We start from the raw sequence: 4,963 nt of genomic DNA on the forward strand, positions 1-4,963 counted from the left end.
AGCTGTGGCCATCTTTATAAGTTGCAAAGAGCAAATCTCAGTTTCTAACCCGGGACAGGATTAAATTGCTGAAGATTCCTTTGTAATAAATGCTATTTTTGACCCGATAATCCTTTTTTATGTGGGTGCAATGTTTCGCAGGTTGGACACTTCTGAACAGACCAGAAATGATGTTCGAGTGGGTGGCTCTCTCCCCTGTTCACCACACTCAGCTTGTAACCCCCCACATCTCTCTATGTTCAAACCCACTGGACCCTCAGCATTTCCTGCTGCTGAATCACTTCTGGGTCCAGTAACAGGGAGACGACTCACACAGACATGTTCTGGTGATTTTTTTCCAGAGTTCCCCTTCAAGCATCAAACCTGAGAAGACAAGTCCAACGCTGGTGAGTGGAAACATCGTAACTAAATCAGAATACTCTCCCCCATATTGCTGCTTTCTGATGTCCGGCAGACGCACAGGGTTCAAGCTGCTATTTGTGGGTTTTGCTGTGTATAAATGCCTCACTGTGTTTGTCTACATTCCAAGAGAGACTGCATGGTGACAGAGGATAGGCTCTGTCTCAGTTTAACATCTCACCTGAAAACAACACACATCGACAGTGCAGCATTCCCTCAGAACTAGCCCTCAAAGGGCATAACTCTCCTCTGACAGTACAGCACTCCCTCAGCATTGACCCTCTGACAGTGCAGCACTTCCTCAGCACTGACCCTCTGACAGTGCAGCACTCCCTCAGCATTGACCCTCTGACAGTGCAGCACTCCCTCAGCACTGACCCTCTGACAGTGCAGCACTTCCTCAGCACTGACCCTCTGACAGTGCAGCACTTCCTCAGCACTGACCCTCTGATAGTGCAGCACTCTCTCAGTACTGACCCTCTGACAGTGTAGCACTCCCTCAGCACTGAGCCTCTGACAGCACGGCACTGACCCTCTGACAATGCGGCACTCCCTCAGTACTGACCCTCTGACAGTGCAGCACTCCCTCAGCCCTGACCCTCTGACAGTGCAGCATTCCCTCAGCACTGACCCTCTGACAGTGCCTCACTCCCTCAGCACTGACCCTCTGACAGTGCAGCACTCCCTCAGCACTGACCCTCTGACAGTGCGGCACTCCCTCAGCACTGACCCTCTGACAGTGCGGCACTCCCTCAGCACTGACCCTCTGACAGTGCAGCACTCTCTCAGCACTGACCCTCTGACAGTGTAGCACTCCCTCAGCACTGAGCCTCTGACAGCACGGCACTGACCCTCTGACAATGCGGCACTCCCTCAGTACTGACCCTCTGACAGTGCAGCACTCCCTCAGCACTGACCCTCTGACAGTGCAGCACTCCCTCAGCACTGACCCTCTGACAGTGCCTCACTCCCTCAGCACTGACCCTCTCAGAGTGCAGCACTCCCTCAGCACTAACGCTCTGAGAGTGCAGCATTCCCTCAGTACTGACCCTCTGACAGTGCGGCACTCCCTCAGCACTGACCCTCTGACAGTGCGGCATTCCCTCAGCACTGACCCTCTGACAGTGCGGCACTCCCTCAGCACTGACCCTCTGACAGTGCGGCACTCCCTCAGCACTGACCCTCTGACAGTGCAGCACTCCCTCAGCACTGACCCTCTGACAGTGCGGCACTCCCTCAGTACTGACCCTCTGACAGTGCGGCACTCCCTCAGTACTGACCCTCTGACAGTACGGCACTCCTTCAGCACTGACCCTCTGACAGTGCGGCACTCCCTCAGCACTGACCCTCTGTGGTGCAGGTGATAGGTTTGTTTGGGTCAGTCTTGTTATCAAGTGTGTGCCGTTCGCCAAGAGTGGCGGAAACAGCCAGTCTCATTGTCCTTCAGCAGTGGCCATCTTCCTACGGTGCAAAGGCAAATCTAAGTTTCTAAACCTGGACAGGATTAAATTGCTGACGATTCCTTTGTAAGAAATGCTACTTTTGACCCGATAATCCTTTTTTATGTGGGTGCAATGTTTCGCAGGTTGGACATTTCTCCTGAACAGACCAGAAATGATGTTCGAGTGGGTGGCTCTCTCCCCTGTTCACCACACTCAGCTTGTAACCCCCACATCTCTCTATGTTCAAACCCACTGGACCCTCAGCATTTACTGCTGCTGAATCACTTCTGGGTCCAGTAACAGGGAGACGACTCACACAGACATGTTCTAATGATTTTTTTTCCAGGCTTCGACTTTAAGCATGAGACCTGAGATGAGAAGTTCTGCCCCGGTGAGTGGAATCATCGTAATTAAATCGGAATACACTCCTCTACATTGCTGTTTCCTGACGCTATCCAGATGTACGAAGTTCAGTTTGCTATTTGAGGGCTTTTGCTGAGTGTAAATTGGTCACTGCTATTCCCTAGGAGACAAGGAAGACGAGATGGTGACAGACGAAAGACAACAGTCCTGGTTTCACATCTCTCCTGAAATCAACACCATTGACAGTGCAGCTCTTGCGCAGAATTGCCCCTCAAACTGCGTAACTCTCCCACAGCCCTGACCCTCTGACAATGCAGCACTCCCTCAGCACAGACCCTCTGACAATGCAGCACTCCCTCAGTACTGACCCTCTGACAGTGCGGCACTCCCTCAGTACTGACCCTCTGATAGTGCAGCACTCTCTCAGTACTGACCCTCTGACAGTGTAGCACTCCCTCAGCACTGAGCCTCTGACAGTGCAGCACTTCCTCAGCACTGACCCTCTGACAGTGCAGCACTTCCTCAGCACTGACCCTCTGATAGTGCAGCACTCTCTCAGTACTGACCCTCTGACAGTGCAGCACTCCCTCAGCACTGAGCCTCTGACAGCACGGCACTGACCCTCTGACAATGCGGCACTCCCTCAGTACTGACCCTCTGACAGTGCAGCACTCCCTCAGCCCTGACCCTCTGACAGTGCAGCATTCCCTCAGCACTGACCCTCTGACAGTGCCTCACTCCCTCAGCACTGACCCTCTGACAGTGCAGCACTCCCTCAGCACTGACCCTCTGACAGTGCGGCACTCCCTCAGCACTGACCCTCTGACAGTGCGGCACTCCCTCAGCACTGACCCTCTGACAGTGCAGCACTCTCTCAGCACTGACCCTCTGACAGTGTAGCACTCCCTCAGCACTGAGCCTCTGACAGCACGGCACTGACCCTCTGACAATGCGGCACTCCCTCAGTACTGACCCTCTGACAGTGCAGCACTCCCTCAGCACTGACCCTCTGACAGTGCAGCACTCCCTCAGCACTGACCCTCTGACAGTGCCTCACTCCCTCAGCACTGACCCTCTCAGAGTGCAGCACTCCCTCAGCACTAACGCTCTGAGAGTGCAGCATTCCCTCAGTACTGACCCTCTGACAGTGCGGCACTCCCTCAGCACTGACCCTCTGACAGTGCGGCACTCCCTCAGCACTGACCCTCTGACAGTGCGGCACTCCCTCAGCACTGACCCTCTGACAGTGCAGCACTCCCTCAGCACTGACCCTCTGACAGTGCAGCACTCCCTCAGCACTGACCCTCTGACAGTGCGGCACTCCCTCAGCACTGACCCTCTGACAGTGCGGCACTCCCTCAGCACTGACCCTCTGACAGTGCAGCACTCCCTCAGCACTGACCCTCTGACAGTGCCGCACTCGCTCAGCACTGACCCTCTGACAGTGAAGCACTCCCTCAGCACTGACCCTCTGAAACTGCAGCACTCCCTCAGCACTGACCCTCTGACAGTGCAGCACTCCCTCAGCACTGACCCTCTGACAGTGCAGCACTCCCTCAGCACTGACCCTCTGGCAGTGCAGCACTCCAATATTGACCCTCTGGCAGTGCAGCACTCCCTCAGTACTGACCCTCTGACAGTGTAGCACTCCCTCAGCACTGAGCCTCTGACAGCACGGCACTGACCCTCTGACAATGCGGCACTCCCTCAGTACTGACCCTCTGACAGTGCAGCACTCCCTCAGCACTGACCCTCTGAAACTGCAGCACTCCCTCAGTACTGACTGTCTGACAGTTTAGCGCTTCTTCAGTACTGACCCTCGGACAGTGCAGCATTCCCTCAGCACTGACCCTCGGACAGTGCAGCATTCCCTCAGCACTGACCCTCTGAAAGTGCAGCACTCCCTCAGCACTGACCCTCTGTGATGCAGGTGATAGGTTTGTTTGGGTCAGTCTTGTTGTCGAGTGTGTGCCGTTCGCCAAGAGTGGCGGAAACAGCCAGTCTCATTGTCCTTCAGCAGTGGCCATCTTCCTACGGTGCAAAGGCAAATCTAAGTTTCTAAACCGGGACAGGATTAAATTGCTGAAGATTCCTTTGTACGAAATGCTACTTTTGACCCGATAATCCTTTTTTATGTGGGTGCAATGTTTCGCAGGTTGGACACTTCTGAACAGACCAGAAATGATGTTCGAGTGGGTGGCTCTCTCCCCTGTTCACCACACTCAGCTTGTAACCCCCACATCTCTCTATGTTCGAACCCACTGGATCCTTCGCATTTACTGCTCCTGAATTACATCTGGGTCCAGTAACAGGGAGACGACTCACACAGACATGTTCTGGTGATTTTTTCCAGGTTTCGACTTCAAGCATGAGACCTGAGATGAGAAGTTCTGCCTGGGTGAGTGGAATCATCGTAATTAAATCAGAATACACTCCTCTACATTGCTGCTTCCTGACACTATCCAGGTGTATAACATTCAAGCTGCTATTTAATGGGTTTCGCTGTGGACCAATTAGTCACTGTGACTTCCTGCAATACAAGAAAGATGACATGGTGACAGACATCAGACACATCCTCTGTCCAACATCTCGCCCAAAATCAACACCATTGACAGTGCAGTGCTCGGGCAGAATTGCCCCTCAAACTGTGTAACTCTCCCACAGCCCTGACCCTCCAACAGTGCAGCAGTCCCTCAGCACTGACCCTCTGACAGTGCAGCACTCCCTCAGCACTGACCCTCTGACAGTGCAGCACTCCC

At 53.8% G+C, this 4,963-nt stretch overlaps 1 long non-coding RNA gene across 1 annotated transcript; it reads left to right on the forward strand.

Annotated features, from left to right (window-relative positions):
- The first annotated feature begins 287 nt into the window (after positions 1 to 287).
- On the forward strand, positions 288 to 4,602 carry LOC145351603 (uncharacterized). The gene is made up of 3 exons (XR_013888432.1): positions 288 to 386; positions 2,188 to 2,232; positions 4,558 to 4,602. It is a non-coding gene; the product is annotated as an uncharacterized LOC145351603 (long non-coding RNA).
- Positions 4,603 to 4,963: the final 361 nt, after the last annotated feature.

The sequence above is a fragment of the Carcharhinus amblyrhynchos genome, chromosome 13, assembly GCF_965287045.1.
Source record: "Carcharhinus amblyrhynchos chromosome 13, sCarAmb.v2.hapA, whole genome shotgun sequence".
NCBI classification, from domain to species: domain Eukaryota; kingdom Metazoa; phylum Chordata; class Chondrichthyes; order Carcharhiniformes; family Carcharhinidae; genus Carcharhinus; species Carcharhinus amblyrhynchos.